The sequence below is a fragment of the Manis javanica genome, chromosome 2 (assembly GCF_040802235.1).
Source record: "Manis javanica isolate MJ-LG chromosome 2, MJ_LKY, whole genome shotgun sequence".
NCBI lineage: Eukaryota > Metazoa > Chordata > Mammalia > Pholidota > Manidae > Manis > Manis javanica.
In genome coordinates this window covers 102,594,385-102,615,253 of record NC_133157.1, presented here as the reverse complement: position 1 = coordinate 102,615,253, position 20,869 = coordinate 102,594,385, and the positions used below count along the sequence as shown (strand labels likewise).

Below are 20,869 nucleotides of genomic sequence, written 5' to 3'. Positions count from 1 at the left end.
GGCAGAGAGCAGAGAGAAGAAGCAAGCTATCTGTGTCTTTTCTGGTAAAGGCATTAATGCCATCTGGAGGCTTCCACCCTCATGACCTATTTACCTCCCAAAGGCCCCACCTCCTGATACCGTCACACTGGGGATTAGAGCTTCAATATTATTATCTCTGGGACACAAGCGTCTGGTCCACAGCACTATATTTGGATGCAATCAAATAATATAAAATCATATTTGCAAGTACATATGCCTGTAAAATAGCAAGATGAATTTTTCTTCAAAGTTTGCTGCTAATTGTTTATTCATTTTTGTAGCTGCTGTTAGGCAAGTACTAGAAGACACCAAAGATTTTGAAAAAATACCTGATGGAACTTAAAATTGAGAATTCTGCCCATTAACTTAATTTTTGCACGTATAATTCTGGATAATACCACGTTCTTTGGATTTTGAAGTAGAGCATCTCCCAAGGTTTTGAAGGAGCATATTTGAAAATGCATGAGAACCTAATGCTGCCTTTTAAGAACCTATGCTATGCTGTCATGGGATGTGTGTGTGGGAAGCCTCCTCAGTCACTAAGCCCGTAAATTGGAAATGTGTCCCCATAGGAAGGTATCCCCAAGGACAGAAAGGTGGTGGAGTTTCTGGATCTTACCGGGGAGGACTGCGATGTTTATTTTAGTTCCCTGTCCTTCATGAGTCCCCTTGTCAGTTGTTATTTTGATGGTGAGCATCTTCCTGCAGCTGGTGGCTTGCCGACTGCCAGAGCCCCCACGGAGGAGTGAGCAGCCCTGCACCCACTGATCCCCCTGTCAGACTTTCAGCATCTGTTTGTTGAGCACTGAAATATTAGTGTCCATGAAATACTAAAAAACGTATAATACCAGAGTTCTGCTTACAAAGACCCATAGTCTCATTTTAGAGAAAAAAATGCATATGAAATACAGGTAACTCTTGATAGAGGTAGACCTCAAAGAGGTTGTTACAGTCAAATTGTTGCTTGAAATACATTTGATATACCCTTCATTACTGAAGACCACCATCATTGACTTAGTGAAAAATCTAGTATTTAGGAAAATATTCACTGTTCTACGGATTACGTATCCTAATGCAAAAATATCACAAGCATAATAGTTCAGGATGACAAAATCTATGAGTTACTAGACAAATAAAATGGGCAAAGGTTAGTAAGCTTAAAATGGTCTATAACTTGTTCTTTAACCAAAACTTCTATACCCGCTCCCCGCTTATTAAAATGAAACGAGGCATCCTTACTGTGTCACTGAGAACTGTCCTTCTTCCCAAGGTGTTGCGTTGGGCCCTGTGACCTTTGAGGGAGTCCCCCGCCCCCAGTGTCCTCTCTGCACTCTCTGGCACCTTCCCAGTGCTGTCACTGATCATTTGCTCTAACCTTGGCTCCTACACGTGACAGTCCAGCTGCTTGCTAATGGTTTTTCCATCACCTTGTGCGGTCCTGGATTAATGCTAGCCGAATGACAACTTGGGCACCAATATAGCAAGTACATGTCTGAGGAGTGATAGAGTGGGGCTGTCCCTGTGCTGGTACAGACCCCTGGTGATGTCTGTATTGTGTCATTCCAGTCAAGTACTTCTAAGAGGTTTTGTTGATTAGGAGGCATTTTACTTATTTCCTAAATATTCAAGTCACAATTATTATAAATTATTATTGGTGTGACTAATCCAGCTCTGGATGGTTGAGAATTTACTATAGTGGTCATTTGTAATGACATGTTTGGCATGAATTCTAGACAGAGAGTGGTCCCCAAGGAAGAATGAGCCCCTGCTCTGGGAGAAGGTGCCCATAGTTCTATGAAAATCTCTTGAAGAACCTTCTTTCCTTGCTCTAGGCCTCTGAGGAGAGAAGATGGGAGAATGTAGCCAGAGTAAAAGTTGGGTCTCAGGGAAGCCTCATCCTTCAGATCCATTGTGCCTGGTGGAGGGGACAAGACCCTGCTAAATGCTGTGGGCCCTGGGGCACCTGATGCTGATGTAGTTAAGTAGCACGTGAGTAAGGCTGCCTGGACATGTCCCTTCACTGTGGGTACCTCCTGGCTAGCCTAAGTCTTTTGAAAACTTAAGATAAAAGTATGCCTTTCTCTGGCGTATCTCCCTGCTCATGCAGTTGATTTAGAGTTAGTCACAAAGTCATGTTAGAATTTTTGCATAGGGATTAATAATCATCTGAAAGTCAAGTGAAAGCTTATTTTTGACCAGTAACAAATACTTTAGGAAGGTGAAGAGTGCCGTGGAGAGATAAAATAGGGCCTTCTGGGCCTGGAACCCATATCTTCCTGTGGCTGGAACCATCTGGAATTTTTTCTGCTTTTATACAGATTTGACTAGTTTATTAAACATCAGCCTGTCACTTAACTTGGCCCCTTAACTGATTGTCTGCTTCTTTTCCTTTTCCCAAGTTATCTTGAGTGCATTGTAGCTCATTTGTTGTTTTGTTTTCCTATAAGCTACTGTATTCTGAGGTTTTATTGTCAAGTGACTGAGGTGTTTGTCTTTGGGCAAACCAGTCTTTTAGAACTAAAGTGTTTCAAGTATGGGCCTTTCAGACCCCTTCTTGGTCTTTGGACTCATGATCACCACTGCAGATTTTCTTCTTTCTTGACCCACAATCGTGGAGCTCCACGGGGGTCCCCCTGCACCAAAGTGAGAACCTCTGCTCTAGTGGAATCTTGAGACATGTGCGCCAGGACAGATGCATGAATCTGGGCAGAGAGAGGAGCTCTCTGAGAAGAGGAAAAGATGAGGATTTCCTCTCCTGCCCTTGCCTCTTGGCTGCTTTTGGTTCTCAGCCTTTTTTGTTTTTGAACAATTTTGTCTTTCCTTCCTGTATGGTTAGTTCAGAGAGTGGGTGTCCTTTTCTAAAGCAGCCAGATTCCTCCCTGGTTTCTTGTACTGAGGAGGAATCCAGGGGGAAAGAAAGGCTTAAATTGGCTTAGCCCAGTTCATAAGGCTTCAGAGCTTTTTAGTAATAAACAGATTTGTGCAGCAGGAGGGAAAAGGATTTTTTTCCTCTTTGGGAACAAAAAACAGTCTACTGAAACCCAGTAGTCTGTGTTTACTGCAAACATCTTTGTGGCTCAAGTAATGAGTTCATGGCTGTCTGAATTTCACCAAGCAGTGGTGACAATAATGTTTTTCTGCTTTGTGGGAGCTTCACATGGGGTAGCACCCCACTGCCCCCACCTTACTACAGGATTTCTTTCTAAGTTGCCTCAGGCTGGGCTTCTGAAGACGAAACCCATTCTCTCTACAGGCGGTAAGATAGCTCTGGTGCCATGCCTCCTAGGTGCCTCTGGAAACCGAGAATGGGCACCGGTGCTGCTCCTTGACAACAGGTGTGGCACTCGCTGCTGGCTACTTCTGGGCCCTCTGGGCTTGACTGAATGAACTCTTTTCCAGGATGACCTTTCCAAAAGCTGGTACAAGGAAGTGCTGAGTAGACATTGGACAACGGGAGGAGATAGAAGAAAGTGTCTCAGTAGCCTGCAATGAAAGATTTCCTAAAGCCACCTTTGTCTTAACCACTAACTACTAACCAACTAATAAACCCAGGGACTTTTCTTCTTAGCCCCGGCTCTCAGGGCTGGAGCCTTGCTGGTGCTCAGAACCCCTCTTCCAGGCTGAGTCATTAGAATGCCACGTGCAGTACCATTTTGTGCATGAGAAATGAATCTATACCCATGCAGGGCATCTCACATATAGGTTACACGCAGCTAGGAAAATCACATGGGAACATGTAATGTGCCTTAGTCTTACTCCGTTGTACTTCCAGTACAGGTGGAACTTTCCCTGGTTCCCCAACCTTTGAGGAAAATAAATTAAGATTTTCTCTGCCTCTAATTTAATGGCATAGACCAAGTTCAACCTGTGGATGTCTGACACAGGTCACCAGCCTCCTAACTTCTTTATCCAGTGTTTTCTCTTTAACTGAGGAATCAGACTTTTGTCAGTTCCTTCTCGCTGTGCACATTCAATTCCTGATGAGTTCTAACCCATTCCCCCATTTTCTCAAGTCTCCCTTTGTTACAAGTCTTCTTTCCCAAAGCCCCTTATTTGAATCTGATATAAATTTGTATTTTAGAAAAGACTTATGTTTCCTCAAGGTAACTGTCATCTTTAGACCAAATACACAAAATTTCAGTCACTACAGAAATTGGAGCTTTGGGGAACCATTTAGATAGAAATAACTTCATCCACTAATTTTAAGATGAAAAAGATGTACTTACTATTGAATATTTTTTATAAGAAGTTTAAAAAGTTACTCTAACCACTGTCTGTAATTTGTAGTCGCCAATGTAGATGAATATTGAAAGGGAAAAGCTCTTAAGCCGAAAATACTCAGAGCACTGTGTCCTGCTTTGCTCAAACATGTGGGTGTCTTATATTGTTGGTTGTTTTCTTTCTTAGCTTTCAAAGTACACATTTTTCTTTCTCCTTTTTTCAGAGGGAGTTTGAGTAGTTGACATTGAAAACTCGGAGAGCTGAGATAGGAAGATTGTGAAGTCATTCTGTATCTGAAACCATGATTTAAATATCGGCATTATGGTAAGTATTTAGGAAAGAAATAGAATTGTTTTGTAGTTAATACATCATTGGTCTTGCCAGCATTCAGAGAATAGGTTAAAGTACATTGTGAAGGGTGAACTGGTTTGAATCACATTCAGCAAAACAGTTCTGAGAAAATTAACCTATGTGTGTGATAAGGGGCCACACACATACAGGGAGATGAGCCACTGTGATAGTTAGAAAAATCTTTACATCTCCTCAGTGGGTATGGGTGCCCTTTAGGAGCCCCAGGAGAGAAAAGGGAACTTAATATTGCTTTTTTTTTGTCCATTTGAACTGAGCTGCGACTAAGAGAGTTTTGGGGGACTCTAAATTTAACTTTTTAGTTGAGAGCAGAGCCAGGAATCCTCCTTCTGAGGGCTGTGCTATCTGAACTGCCCCTCTGTGGCAGTATTTCTCAAAGTGTGTTCCCTGAAACACAGTTCCCTAGATGATTAACATAGTAAGAACAGGGGTGGAAAGATGGGTCTGTGCTCAAATAAGTTTGGAAAACATTGGATCAAAGTGAAACAGCCTTCCTTACCGAAGGATCTCAAAAATGAATGAGCCCTGTGAATCTCCATGGGCGTAAGTAGCTGACAGTGTTCACTGGAGTCCTGGGGAGCACTTTTCTTGCAGGGCATCTGGAGACCAGTGTTCCATTTGTTTATTAAATATTTACTGAATGCCAGCCATGTGTGATATTAGATGCTAAAAATACCACAGTGGGTGAGATTGGCCATACATATGTGAAGATAGTAAATAAGGTAAAAAGTAAGTAAGATCAATTATTGATAGGCACACAATAGCTGACGTTTAAGAGAAAGGTCTTGTGAGCTCGTGGGCCTGGGTTTTCATCCTGAGTCTGCCACTTATAAACTACAATTCCTTGCACAAGACACTTAGCCTCTCTTTCAATTTCTATATCTGTAAAATGGTGATAATAGTATCTCCTTTGTAAGATTATTGTGATGATAAAAATGTTGTATATGTGCTGGCAAATACTAAGCCTTAAACAGATGTTATCAAAATTTGTACTTATAATACTAATGACTGAGTGTTTTGAAGGTTACGTGGTAGACTGACTAGGGAAGAGATAGTAGTGGATGGGACTTTTGAATAGGATAGCCCTGGACTGCCCTGAACTGGAGACCTGTACAGATGAGAAACACTGAGCCATGGAGGTAGTATAGGGAGGGTATACAAAGGGAAACACAGTGCAAAAAGGTATGCCTTATGCAGAAAAAGCATTGACAAATCCAAGAACCTTTTTAAGAAAAAAAAGAAGCCTTAACAACAAACTAGGAATTGAAGGGAACTTCTTCAGCCTGAAAAGGGAATCTGTGAAAAACCCACAGCTAACCTCATACTTAATCATGAAGGACTGAGTGCTTTTCCCCTATGATCAAGAAGAAGACAAGGATGTTCACTGTCATCACTTCTATTCAGTATTGTAATGGGAATTTTAGCCAGAGGCATTAGGTAAGAATATGAAATAAGAGGCTTCTAATTGGAAAGGAAGAAGTAAAACTATCTCTATTTGCCCATGATTGGATGTGGAAAATCCTAAGCACTGCACTAAGCTATTAGAACTAGTAAACAAGTTCAGAAAGGTTGCAGGATATAAGATCAATATACAAAAAAACAATTTATTGCTATACACTTATAATAAACAATCTGAAATTAAGAAAGGAATTCCTTTTACAATAGAATGAAAAAGAATAAAATACTTAGGAATAAATATAACCAAAGAAATGTAAAACTTATGCTCTCTAAACTTCAAAACATTGTTGAAAGAAATTAAAATCTAAGTAAATGGAAAAACATCCCATGTTCATGGATCAGAAGACTTACTATTGTTAAAATGACAATACTCCCTAAATAGATCTATCAACTCCTGCAATCTCTATCAAAATCTCAGGTGCATTCTTTGTAGAAATTGCCAAGATGACAGTAAAGTTCACATAGAAATTTAAGGGACCCAGAATAGCCAAAATAATCTTTAAAAAGATCAGAATTGGAAGATTTATCCTTCCTGACTTCAAAACTACAACAATACTTGTTGTAGCTTAATACAAAACTACAACAGAAGGTAGTGTGGTACTGGCAGAAGGATAAACATACAGATTTTTGGAATAGAATTGACAGACTAGACATAAAGACATATGGTAATTGATTTCTTACAAATGTGCTGAAACAATTAATTGAGGAATAGTCTCTTCAACAAATGATATTGGACAACAAGCAGAAGAATGAACAATATGCAAAAGAATGAAGTTGGACCCCTATTTTATGCTGAATATAAAAACTAACTCAAAATGAATCAAAGGCCTAAATGTAAGAGCTAAAACCGTAACACTCTTAGAAAACAACATGGGTATTCATCTTCATGACCTAAGATAGTCATGAAGTCATTATCTTTTTAAAGATAGAACACCAAAAACATAATTGAAAAAAGAAAGTAGATAAATTGAATTTGAATAATATTAAAAACTTTTGTGTATCAAAAGACACAAATAGAGGATGAAAAAACCCATAGAATGGGAGAAAATGTTTGCAAACTATATATCTGATAAGGGATTTTATGTAGCATATTAAAAAAACTGTTACAACTCAATAAAAATAATACCCAACTGAAAAATAGGCATGGACCAGAATAGACATTTCTCCAAAGGAGACAGATGGCCAATAAAGCACATGAGAAGATTCTTAACATCACCAGCCATCAAGGAAATACAAATCAGAACTCCAGTGAGATACTGCTTTGTACCCACTTTGAAAGAAAGACAGTAACAAGTGCAGGTGAGGATGTGGAGAAATTGGAACTCTCATACACTGTTGGTGGAAATGCAAAATCTTTCCAATGCAGGTGCTTTGGAAAAAAGTCTGTCAGTTCTTCATACAATTAAACAGACTTAGCTTATGATGCAGCATATCCATTCATAGTGGACAAATATATGGAAACATATGTCTTATAAAAACACAAATGTTTTTGGCAGTATTATTCATTATTATCAAAGAATGGAAACAACCCAAATATTTATTAACTATGAATGGACAAATAAAATATTGTACATCCATATGATAGGATGTTCTCCAGCTATAAAAGGGAGTGGAGTACTGATACATGCTGCAATATGGATGGATCTTGAAAATATGCTAAGTGAGAAAAGCCAGGCACAAAGATTATATATTGTGTAATTCCACTTACGTGAAATTTCCAGAAGAGACAAATCTATAGAGACAGAAAGATTAATGGTTGCCTAGGACTAGAGTATTTAGGGGGAAAGTGAAAGTGACTCCTAATGGGTACTGGTTTCTTTTGGGATGATGAAAATGCCTAAAGTTGATCTGATAATAGCTACACAATTCTATGAAATTATTGGATTACATGCTTTAAATTGGTGGATTATATAGTACATCAATTGTATATTAATAAGGCTGTTGTGTCTATTAAGAAGGATGTCTTTGAGGTGTAACTGTCAGCACTTGGTGGTAGATGAGATGTAGGGAGTCAGACAAGGGAGGAGTTAAGAATGATTCCTACATTTTGGCCTTGGCAACTTCTGAGAAAGAGAGGAAAGCCTGGGGGAGAAGGTTTTGTTGTGGTTTTGTTTTAATAGAGAGGGCCAGCTTTGAGAATCAAGAGTTCTGTTATGGATTTAAATTGTGTTGGAGGTACCTATTAAATACCCAAATGGAGATTAGGTCAATAGCTGAATGTGAGTCTGGAACTCAGAGGAGCAATCCTAGATGGAAACTTAATTGTTGTGATAGATAAATCCATAGAAAAGAGTGAAAACAGAGAAAGAGTATGTGCTACTGAGGCTCAGGAGTGGATGGAATAGAATGGCAGAACCACAAAGGTAAGAAGGATTGGCCAGCCAGGGAGAAGTAGAAGAGGGGAGTCACTGAGCCCAGGTGATTTCAGGAGGCAGGGATCCACAGAGTGGGGCTGCTGGGAACTCAGTAAGAGGAGAAACAGAAGCAAGCGTCCATTGGAATTGCCAAGATGGATGTTGTTCATGACCTTGACATAGTTCTTTAGTGAGGACGCATAGTTCCTTAGTGAGGACTCCAGATCAGTGGATTAAAGAGGAAATGTGAAGTGCTAGTGTGGAGATAAGTAGGCAACTGTTTTTTTCAGTTTTGCTGGAACAACATTCTGGTGACAAATTCCTCTAGGATCCTTGCCTCTCTGCTGAAGCACTCAAGACTGGTTGAATCCCTTCCCTAGGCGCCAGCCCCTTGGGTGTAAGTCCTGCACCTGTGGAGCTGACAACTTGTAGGTAGGTGTGGGTTAGCAAGGTGGTGCCTGGCTGGGGTCATTCTTTGTCATCAGTGAGTATCATTCTTTGTTTTGTTCTCTGATGGCTTTGATTTTCTTCTGTTATTTTGATTGGGAGAAAGCTGACTGGAAGATTTTGTGCTTTTTTGAGGTTCGGGTATAATTGTTTAAAAATCTTCATTTGAAATCAGAATAAGGAGAAAAGGCATTCCATCCTTAAATTCAGTGAAGGTCTGTATAAGGCAAAGTCCTGGCTGTACACACAATGCTACTTCACATCTCTTCAGACTTGGGTGGAACCCAGTATTAGGACCACTGAGACGAGCAAGGTGGAGGGAGAGGTGGTAGCTTTCTTAAAAGTCAGACATACAAATGCTTGAGGAAGATGCATTTCATAAACCTCAAATTCATCAACCATGCATGTTACCATTTGGGTGAATGTGTTCTTTCTCCATGCTTCTTTAGTAAGTTAAATTTAGTAAATGTTCTCCAAGTAACAACCCACCCAGTCTCTACCTTTTCTTGAGAAATTGGACTGCTGCTTGGGTTGTAAAACCATATGATGTTTTGAGCAAACATTGTGTTTTGAGCACGTGACTATGAACTACTTATTTTGGAGGAGTACAGTGGTGTTCTTCTTTTATAAGGTGTGTGTGTATATATATATATATGTGCATGCATGCTTGTCCTATGTTGAGTTAGTTTTTAAAGTTATATCTGAGTGTTCTTAGCTCAAATTTCTGCCTTTTATATGGAACGTAAATATCATAAAACAATATTTTTTAAATCCAGTGTTTTCTAGTTGGCTTGGCATGAAATTAGATAACATCCTTAAGCCCTGGTTAAACGTTCCTAGTAAGGATTTTTCTTGTGTGTGTGATTTTTTTGGAAAAAAATTTATGTGGTTATTGTTGTTTGCTTGTGTTTCATTGCATATGTGTAAGATAAATTCTAACCGAAATAAGCAGGCGATGAGAGGCAACAAAGGGCCAGGCAGTTTATTTGAGCACAATCCCAGGTGAGTCCAAAACACAGGCTGGGAAGTCGCCCTCAGCAGGGCAGGTGGGGAGTTTTTATAAGCACAGGGAAGGGAGGGGGGAGTGGGCCACCCCAGGGGTATGTGGGGAATTTTTATTGGCTCAGGGTCAGGTGATGGACAGCCAGAGGTCTCCTCCTTCCGGGTGGAGGGGGTCTGCACCCGGGGTTTGTCGGCATGGTCAGGGGACTGGAATCCAGGAAGAGCTGTCCATTCCTTCCTTATATGGCACAGAGCTATTTGGTGCTGTCTTTGTTCTGCTTGCACTGCCCTGTAAGGATCCCTCTGATCCTTACAATATGTAGGGAGCATGTTTTTAGGGGTTTTGAGGGAATAATTTTTCAGTATTACTTTCATTAAAACATTCTTCTGAAAGGAAGCATCTTAATTTGTTCTAGAGCCCAGCTCTATGGAGTTTTAAATTTATTATTATAAGAAAAGGGTATTAGTAGTGTTTCCTGCTTGGTTAGAACCATGAGGAAACCACGGTGGAAAAGAAACCCTGACTCTAGAATCCTGGCTTTCTCCTGTCCTCTGCCCTAGTTTTAGAGATTTTATTAACTTTTGATGATTTAGAATCCTAGAAGAATTGGAGTGGTTATCTGGAGGGAATCATTTAAACCTCCACCTGTTATTTTGACTACAGGGCCATGCTAAAGGGTACTTTTAAGATCTTGATTTTGAAGGAGCCAGAGAAAGTGGTTGCAAAGCGAAAAGGCCTGGTCTGGTCTGCTCTCTGCTTGACCGCTTCTTGAGAGAAACCTCCTGAAGGTGCTCAGTCCAAGAATCAGACAAGGTCAGCCTACAGGGTCTTCAAAGTGTTTCCAGAGAGGTGGACTGTATTAAGCAGGAAATACTGACAATATTTCAGGTCACTTTATGGAGGAATACTAATTCAGTGTTTTCTACTCATGGTGGATCTAAACAAATTGCTTTGTTTCTCAAAAACATCTTGTTTGTCTTGGGATCTAGCCAGACCTTTAATATGGGTGGTGTGTGCTCAGGCCCCAATCCTGAACTTCACTTTGTCTGTCAGATCAGAGTTGTGTATGAAACAGGCCACTAGCCTTTGGGAGAATCCAGGACCAGATGTCTGTGTGCCTTCAGGCAGATTTCTTTGAGATGTGGAAGTCTAGGTGACGTGAAGAGAGTACAGATGGAGGCAGGTAATGGACTTCTGGATTTTCCGAAATACTCTGTTTGGCTGTGTGGTTAGCATTTCATGCCTGGCTGGTGGGAGCTCATGCTCTGTTTGTGGGTGTGTGTGTGGGGAGGGCAGTGTTTTTTTGGATATTGATAATGTACTAATTAGGCTTTTATGTAAAAATATAGGGTTTTTAAAAACTGCTTTCCTACTACCAAAAAGCAGGGGTAGCCAGCTCTTTAAGTAGGAAAAACAAGCAAACACATACCATCATCCTAAAGGAGTCTCTTTCTTTATGATCTTGTATTAAATCCAGTGTAACATGTAGGCCTTTTAGAATAAAAGTTACCATAGAACCAGAAACAGAAACCATGGGAGTGTATAAATACACATTGGGACTTCTCTGTTCCTTACCTGCTCCCAAACACACATGCACACACTTCCACCTGTATTTGCATGAGAAATAGGTAGCAAATGTCTTGCACAGCAAACAGAGCATAGGAGAGACAAAAGCAAGTAAGAAGCTGAATGTAACACTTAACTTTTCATTTCACTTTCATTTGGATACATTGACTAATTCGCTTTGCTGGGTTTAGGCTTTTAAAACATTCTTTGGCCCTGGGAGAGTGTTGTATAACCATAAAACTTGAGAATCCTGGCCCTAGAATAAATGTTCCTTTAAAAACCCCAAGGACAGAAAATTGAACACAGCTGTGCAAAAGAAAAAAGAAAACCGAAGCCAGGGATGTTTCAGACCTGTGGATGCCCTCACCAGCTTTCCCAGTGCCCTGGGGCTGTGGTTTCATGATAGGGAGTTTTGGTGTTCTTTTTGAAAGTTTCAGGAAAAGATCTTCCTTCAGAACTGTATGCTTCTGTGATGTAGTTAAGAGAACTTTCTGATTGTATTGTTATTTGTCCTGCTTGTCCTCTGCATATTCTGTTTTCCCCTGGAGAGGTTTGGGATTCCTAACCATTTTCAGGGTGACATAATTCTGCAAACCTTACAGTTGCTACTCATGTAAGTAAGCAGCAGAATCAGAAGATGGAACACACAGTATTTTTCAGTCCCCACGATCTGCTGCCCTACCCCTCAATCCTAGAATTTTCCTGCAAATAAATAACTTGAAAGCCTGGTCCTGAGAACACGGCACTGTGGTGCCTTGTTTCTCCTCTCCTGGGATGAAAACCATGGCAGTGCCCCTCTGATACTTCCTGGTGGGTCCTGCTGTTGGTCTGTAGGCTGTGAGGGGCCATCACCAGGGACTGTAACCTCTGGGAAGCCTGGGATAAATCACTTTGCTCTTTGTCAGACCGTGTAATGATGATTCATACCTCTTCCTCCACAAGATTAGATTACTGTAATTTTCATATCCTGGACTGCCCACTCGGGATTTGAATTACATCCTTGTTGGTATAGTGAACAGTATTGTGTTTCTGGGGAGAAAGGCCTGAACTTGTCCAGTTGGCCATCATCAGAAAACATTTACTGAGGCCCTTTGTGAACCTGACCCGGGCAAGTAGGCCTGCCTTAAGGGTTTACCCCACACAGGCAGGGCCTAGGCGAGTACTTGGTGCAGGAGCAGTGGCTTAGGGTAAGGCATGTCATGCGTAAGGCATCAGAATGTGTGGGGGTTTTCTGCAAGGGCATCCTTGTGGAAATCAGATACTGCGTAATGAGGAGAATCCTGCCCAGGTAGAGGTTTGGGAACTAGGTAAACCAATTTAAGCTTGTGAAATAGTCTCCCACAACCAGCACAGCTAATGGTTTATCACTGCGCAGTGATCCCAGAGTGGGGAGCAGGTGGAGGAATGAAGGATAGAGCAGCCTTTGAGAAAACTGTTTTGGCTCTCTACCCATAAAATAGGTGTTCCTCTTTCTATTCCTTCAACAATATTTATTGAACACTTACTGTATCCTGAGCACGACTCTGGGCACTGGGGATTAACACCAGCCTACAGAACAGGCAGCAATCTCCATGATCAGGGAGCTCACATTCCCCTGGGGGGAAAGAAGGCTGGCTGAAGAGAACCACGGCGAGGAGTTCAGGATACCTAGCAGAACTCAGTGTGTCTGGGAGACAGACTTGTCTGTATATTTCCTCTTATCTCTCTACACAACGTGCACCATCGATCACACTAATAAGGTCACCAGACACTTACAATGGGCCTGCTGAAGGAAATTCTTCATTCATTCACTCTAGTAGGACGAGTCTAACAGAGAAGTTCAGGGTCTTGAAGGATTGTCTGATGTAGACCTAGTCTCCATTTTGTCTTTGTTTACTGAAATACTAACAATTCTCATCCAGAAGGCCTTGCATTAACATACTTCTGTCTCCTTGTATCCCCTTCCTTTCTTCACTTCCTTCTCTTCTCTTAACACTATTTGACTTGAGACAGCTCTTGGCCTCAGAAGTACAGAACCTCAGTGTGTTTTGGAGCTGGATGGGACTGTAGGAGTCTTAATCTAGACCAGTGATTTTTGGTCCCTGGACTGCAGCCAAGAGTTCTTCTGATAGAGGAAAATAAGAAATATAAGAAAATGAGGTAAATGTTTCATAACGCTAAACATGATCAATTGATTCTGTATCTTTCAATTATTTTTTCTTGAATTTTCCAGGTTTTAGTGTCCTCCACTTATCCCAGAACTGATTCACCCTGCTGAACTCAGCCCTTCCCTCCCCATGCTGTCCCCATGGTTGGCTCCCACCCCTACTTTATCCTCCTATCCTCCAGTTTCAGACGGTGCCGTCCTTAATTTGTAGCTCCTGTCCCCAAAGCAAGAACCACTGCCTAGACTTGAGGGCTAGAGTCACCACCCTGCTGCTGGAGAGCTGTGTTTTGGGATTCCCAGTTAGAACCACAGATAGATTTTTAGTCATAACACATACTGGTTCAGTTTTGTAAACTCACTGGTAGTGTGGTTCTCACTTTATTATGAGTTTATCAGGAGTCTGTGGGTTGGCCCAAGTGTATAGCCATCACTTACAACTGATTCTGAAGAAAAATGAGATGAACTTGATTGGTCTGGAGATTCATGCACTGTGCTTCCAACCAGGGATGCTTGGGGGTTTCTTGGTCTGTGGACGTGGGGAAACAGCAGTCACAGAGAACACTGTCCAGTACCCCTGTTCCGTGTATCTCTGGCTTCTGACCCTCCCTACTCACACAGTGTGATGTTCACCTTCTTGCACTGCTCCCTAAGAAGAGCCATAGGTATTTTGTAGTTTTCCTTCAGAAGTAAGAATTGCCCATTCGTTCTTGTATTTTGGGTCAGCAAAGAAAACCAGTCATGGTGCTAAGCTATGTGCTGCAATATCAGCATGCAAAGAGAAGAGCCCTCGGGTCTGTTCTGGTGCAGGCGAGCTTTATGCCCCCAGCTGTGCTGCTTCATGCTGGTGTTCTTCTGGAGAAGCCACCTCTGGGGTTCTGCTGTACAAAGAATGGACAGAAATCCCATAATTTTTTATAAATAGCAACCTGAATGGAGGATGTCACACTCTGTACATCTCTGATTACTCTTAAGACTCTGAGCCTGATGTCCAGGAATGTGATGTTGGTCCAGCCGTGTGAGTGGCTGTGGCCCTGGAGTCAGGACTCATCATACCTGGTCCAGGCTCCCCACTGGCAAACTCACATTTCATTTTGACGGTGAGGCCAGAAGCTCTTTGCATGCTAAGCATTTCTCTACACCCAATGCTCTCAAAGCAGCAGCCAGGGAGAGAAGAGTTGGCTTGCTTCCGTATTATGCAAGCTGGTGACATACACATGACCTTGGAGCTTTAAAAATTCTCATCCATGCCAGTGATGTTCTCCATAAGCTTTGTGAGGGGGTGGGGGAGAGAGAGGAGAGACTCCTTGATTGATTGATTGATTGATTGATTGATTGATTGATTGGTTTAGAGTATCTGGGAGGAGATTTGTTGGTTGAAAAATTTTGTTAACTAGAAACAATATCAATCTTTTAAATCTACCCAAAAATAAAATTACTTATTCATGGTAAGAAGGCCATGATCTGTGACTTACTCTGTTGTAGATGTTTGGAGACTAAGGCATGTCCCTGTCTTCACTCATAGATGTCAAACTTCTAAACTTACTGAAAAAATGGGGAAAAAATGATTCCAATTCTGGTCCTGTCATAGCAGAAATTGGGACAGAGTATAGTTCCTGGTTGTCTTTTCATTCTCTGGAAGTGAGCAATTTTTTAAAATACTTCTAGGAAAACAGTTCCATTCACAATTGCATCAAAAAGAATAAAATACCTAGGAATAAACCTAACAAAGGAAGTGAAAGCCCTATACTCTAAAAACTACAAGACACTCATGAGAGAAATTAAAGAAGATACCAATAAATGGAAACACATCCCATGCTCATGGATAGGAAGAAATAATACTGTCAAAATGGCCATCCTGCCTAAAGCATTCTACAGATTCAGTGCAATCCCTATCAAAATACCAACAGCATTCTTCAACAAACTAGAGCAAATAGTTCTAGAATTCTTATGGAATCACAGAAGACCCCGAATAGCCAAAACAATGCTGAGAAGTAAGAATAAACCAGGGGGAATTATGCTCCCTGACTTCAAGCTGTACTACAAAGCCACAGTAAACAAGATGATTTGGTACTAGCACAAGAACAGACCCATAGACAATGGAACAGACTAGAGAGTCCAGATATAAACCCAAGCATATATGGTCAGTTAATATACAATAAAGGAGCCATAGACATACAATGGGGAAATGACAGCCTCTTCAACAGCTGGTGTTGGCAAAACTGGACAGCTACATGTAAGAGAATGAAACTGGATCATGGTCTAACCCCATACACAAAAATAAACTAAAAACAGATCAGAGACCTGAGTGTAAGTCATGAAACCATAAAACTCTTAGAAAAAAACATAAGCAAAAATCTCTTGGACATAAACATGAGCAAGTTCGTCATGAACATATCTCCCCAGGGAAGGGAAACAAAAGCAAAAATGAACAAGTGGAACTATATCAAACTAAAAAGCTTCTGTACAGCAAAGGACACCATCAGTAGAACAAAAAGACATCCTACAGTATAGGAGAATATATTCATAAATGACATATCCAATAAGGGGTTGACATATAAGCCAATTAAAAAATAGGCAGAGGATCTGAACAGACACTTCTCCAAAGAAGAAATTCAGATGGCCAATAGACACATGAAAAGATGCTCCACATAGCTAATCATCAGAGAAATGCAAATTTAAACCACACTGAGATATCACCTCACACCAGTTAAGATGGCCAACATCCAAAAGACAAACAACAACAAATGTTGGCAAGGTTGTGGAGAAAGGGGAACCCTCCTACACTGCTGGTGGGAATGTAAATTAGTTCAACCATTGTGGAAAGCAATATGGAGGTTCCTCAAAAAACTAAAAATAGAAATACCATTTGATCCAGGAATTCCACTCCTAGGAATATACCCTAAGAATGCAGCAGCCCATTTTTAAAAGACATGTTCACCCCTATGTTTATCACAGCACTATTTACAATAGCCAAGAAATGGAAGCAACCTAAGTGTCCATCAGTAGATGAATGGATAAAGAAGATGTGGTACATATACACAATGGAATATTATTCAGCCATAAGAAGAAAACAAATCCTATCATTTGCAACAACATGGATGGAGCTAGAGGGTATTATGCTCAGTGAAATAAGCCGGGTGGAGAAAAACAAGTATCAGATGATTTCACTTATTTGTGTAGTATAAGAACAAAGAAAAAACTGAAGGAACAAAACAGCAGCAGACTCACAGAACCCAAGAATGAACTAACAGTTACCAAAGGGAAAGGACTGGGGAGAATGGGTGGGAAGGGAGGGACAAGGGGGAAAAGGGGGCATTACGATTAGCACACATAATGTAGGTGAGGGGGACATGGGGAAGGCAGCGTAACACAGAGAAGACAAGCAGTGACTCTATAGCATCTTACTACACTGGTGGACAGTGACTGTAATGGGGTAGGTGGTTAGGACTTGATAATAGGTGGAGTCTAGTAGCCATAATGTTGCTCATGTATTGTATATTAATGATACCAAAATTAAAAAATAAAAAATATAAATAAAATTAAAACATAACAGTAAGCATAAAAATAGTGGATATGAACAGATAGTAAGTGTAATACTGGATAATGGTAGCTGTGGCCAAATATTTTATATCTTCAAAGTCAGTTAGAAATCATGTTTGTCCATAATAAGAGACTAAATGAAAGATAAAGATGTAATAATAACTTTAGTTTAAAATATTTTTAAAAATGCTCCTAACGATTGTTCAAGTTCATCGCCATTTAGAAAGCAGAACCTTCTGGCAGGCAGAAGCAGTTAGAGAACACTGCTGTCTTGCTTCCCTTGCTCTGAGGTCTGGCTGATGCTCTGACTTCATCCTTATTTCACAAATAGGTGGCAGTTCAGAGAGGGAAATGGAAAGTGAGGCTCTTGCCCCAAAGCACTTGAGCCAGCTGGATCTGTTTTATTTTCTGCCAGTACACTGAGGAGCCACCCTGCTGCTCCCAGACTTCAGCCGGGCAGTAAGCACACGTTAGTCAGGCCTGAATGACAAGGACAGCGTTGTAGCTGAATGGAAGTGAAAAGAAGAGATCTCACTGCAAGCTATTTTGATTCTGGTTGTCAGTCTCCCTGGCACAAACATCATTTATCATGTGGCAGACATGGCCGGGTTCTGGTGACACAGAGAAGATGGGAATTCCTGCCTCCTGGCAGTAACTGTCTAATGGGTGGAAATCAGACCATGTGAGGGAAGGGCTCGTAAGAGAAACAGTCAGCTGAACATCAAAGGGTGATGAGGGGTTTTCTAGGTAAGAAGGAAAGGCAATCTGAGCAGACAGCAGCCTGGACACAGCAGTGATGGTCAGTGAGGTTTCTTATGGTCACCTACTGTGGGGGTGGGGGTGGGCATATGGCTGATGAGGTAGGAAGGGGCCAGTCACAGAGGCTAGGGACTTTGAAATTTTTCCAACAGGCCAGCCACCATTTTCACCTTTCTTTCCACTACCCCATATGTACTGGATGACACCCCCTCCTGGGTGTTTCCAAATGTGATGTTTGTAACAGATAAGACGTTAAAATTCCTCATAATCGTTCTACAGCTCTTAGCAATGCAGCCATAAAAGTATGTCACTGCTGATCTTGGTCTATATAAGGTAATCTCTAGGTTAAGTGCAATTTCCAATCTATTTAATTGTAACTTGATCCCTTTTTGCTTCTGATGAATATCTAAATACAAGAGGTGAAAGTGACTTTTTTGCAAGGGCATGCTTACACTGAACTCTTCAAGAACATTTCATCTAACAGTTTGTGCCATGAGCTTCCGTCAGTGAGAAATAACTGGCTGACTGGGAGGCAGCACCTGGAAGCTTGCACTTGAGAATATCTGTGGGAGTCAGAGGGGAGATTTCAGTGGGGGTGATGCAGCCAGTTTCAAAGGCATTCTGGAAGCAGTGGAGAGGATGATTTGGGGAGGGAAGAGTGGTTTGGAGGTTCTTACAAAAGCTCTGCCAAAATGCAAGGGAAGTGGAGACAGATAGGAAGGCTGAGGTCCAGGCAGCAGGACTTGGTGGTGGCCAAGATGTGAATGAGGAGCTCCAGTGAACTGGTGGTGAGGCTGTGGCCACCTGGACGCAGAGTAAGTGTCCTGGGGAGAGGAGGAGCCTAGCACTCTTTGTCCTGTGTTTCCTGTTCTGGGAGACACCCTGGGATTGGGAACACCCAACATCCTGAACTCTGCAGGTGCAGTGAAACTCACTGTGGGAGAGGTGGGTGTGAGAAGGCTTCCAAGGGCAGAATCTGGGACACAGTCAGAGCTTTGAAAGAGAGGAAAGACAGCCCAGGAGAGAGTAGTCAGCAAGGCATGTGAGAAGCAAAGAAAGTGGTGTCAAGGACGTTTAAAAAAGGATGTTCTGCGAAGGTGGAAGTGGTCAGAGAGTGTCCAGTGGTAGTGGCCAAGTCTGATGAGGCAATAGGAGAGCCCCTTGTAGGGGGAGCTGGAATCCGTTGCAAAACCCATAAGGGTGCAAACAGGAGTGGGAGTGGGGAGCCAGTGGTGGTGGGTGTTTAGTGGTGATAAGAGAGCAGGTGGGCAAGTGCTTGAAAGGGAAGGTGGGCTGAACAAGTTTGGAGGTGGGAGAGGAGAGAAACTGCTGCATATTTTTGGACTTGAGCTGCTCTCCTTCAATGAACTGAAAAGAAGCTTTATCTAGATCATCTGCCCATGTCCTGGTGTTCCCCAGAGCTTGCCTTTACTAAGGTGAAAGTCCCATGCACGTTGGTTTTGGCCTTCAGCAGGGTCAGGTCAGGATGTTTGGGTCTAGATTTTATGTTCTGGAATCTGAGGGGATAAAGCACTCTGAAGCATTCTCAGTCTGCCCATTCAACCACTTGGAAGACTGAACTTCTGTCTCATCTTTTGATTTTCAAGAACGGAACCTTAGAGACTATAGAACTCCAGAGTTCAATATCTTGTTTTCTATGGTATTTATAGTAGAATTACAATGTGATATGATCCAGTCTCCTCCTTTTCTAAAGTTGTTTTCTTGCTGTTTTCTCAAGTGTAGGTCAGGTTTTGAAAATAAATCATCTTGGACACTTGACTGAACTTCTGAAAATTGTGTGGAGGTACCCTGAATCCTGTTCTGTCTTTGGAGAGGTCCTAGGTATTATAAAGGGTCCATTCAACCTGACAAATAAGTGCATTTAATTGGAAAGCAATTTTTTTCCATTTCTTATTCTGGATCAGATATTTTTCTTTGAGCTAATGGCTTCCCATTCTTGTAGAAAAGAAACATTTCCAATCTGAATTTCTTAAGATGGTTTTGATCTCTTACACATAACTGAACTGTCACAAAGTTAAATACAAAATATAGAACTATAAAACTTTTAGGGAAAAAAAAGGAGGAAATCTGCACCTAGGCAAAAGCATGATTCATAAACAGAAAAAGTAGCAAATTATAATCATGAAAATGTGAAATGTTTGCTCTACCAAGCTACTGTCAAGAAACTAAAAAATCAAGCTATAGAGCGGGAGGAAATGTTTGCAAATTCTTGAAATTTGAAAATGTACAGGCACATGTATATAGGTTTTTTAAGAGCATGATTCTATTAAGTAGCCCACTTAAATGGGTTGCATTTGGAAGTTCATCAGAAGTATTTTTTTTCAGCATCCAATTCAGCTTTTTAGCTTTGAGATAATTATATGTATGTAATATAAAGAGACCCTGTGTGATTTTCACCTTGTCTCCCCTGATGGTAACATCTTGCCAAACTATCAGAGAATGTCATCCCCAGCTGGCATTGGTACAGCCAGGGAGGGGCACAGTGTGAAGCTCATCCCAAAGAACCCCTATGTTGCCCATTTATACCACTTCACCCAGATTTGAACCACTGAGAACCACTAAGCTATTCTCCATTTCTACAGTGTCATCATTTGGGGAATGTTACATAAATGGAATCACGTAGCACGTAACCTTTTGGGATTGGCTTTCCCTCGCTCAGCATAGGCCCCTGGATATTCATCCAGGTGTTGTATCAATTGTTTGTCCTACTGTATTGCTGAGTAGTATTCATGGTGTGAATTAACCATGCATCCACTGAAGGACATCTGGGTTATTTTAGGTTTTGGCTATTTCAGACAAGCTACTATGAACATTTGTACTCAGGTCTTTATATGAAAGTAACTTTTCATTTCTCTGGAATAAATGTCAGGAATGTAATTGCTGGGTCACCTGATCGCTCGGTTTGGCGTGCTTAGTTTTCTACAAAGTTGCAGAGATGTTTCCCAGGGCAGTACTGGTGCTATT

General features: G+C 41.3%; 1 protein-coding gene across 3 annotated transcripts in view; it reads left to right on the top strand.

Moving 5' to 3' along the window:
- The window catches only part of SVIL (supervillin), a 235,847-nt gene that overhangs the window by 52,389 nt on the left and 162,589 nt on the right, over positions 1 to 20,869 (top strand). For all 3 annotated transcript variants that reach the window (XM_073228993.1, XM_073229000.1, XM_073228994.1), the window contains exon 3: positions 4,466 to 4,566. The gene's annotated coding sequence lies outside the window, so the exon portion shown is untranslated. The remainder of the gene's footprint in view (positions 1 to 4,465; positions 4,567 to 20,869) is intronic.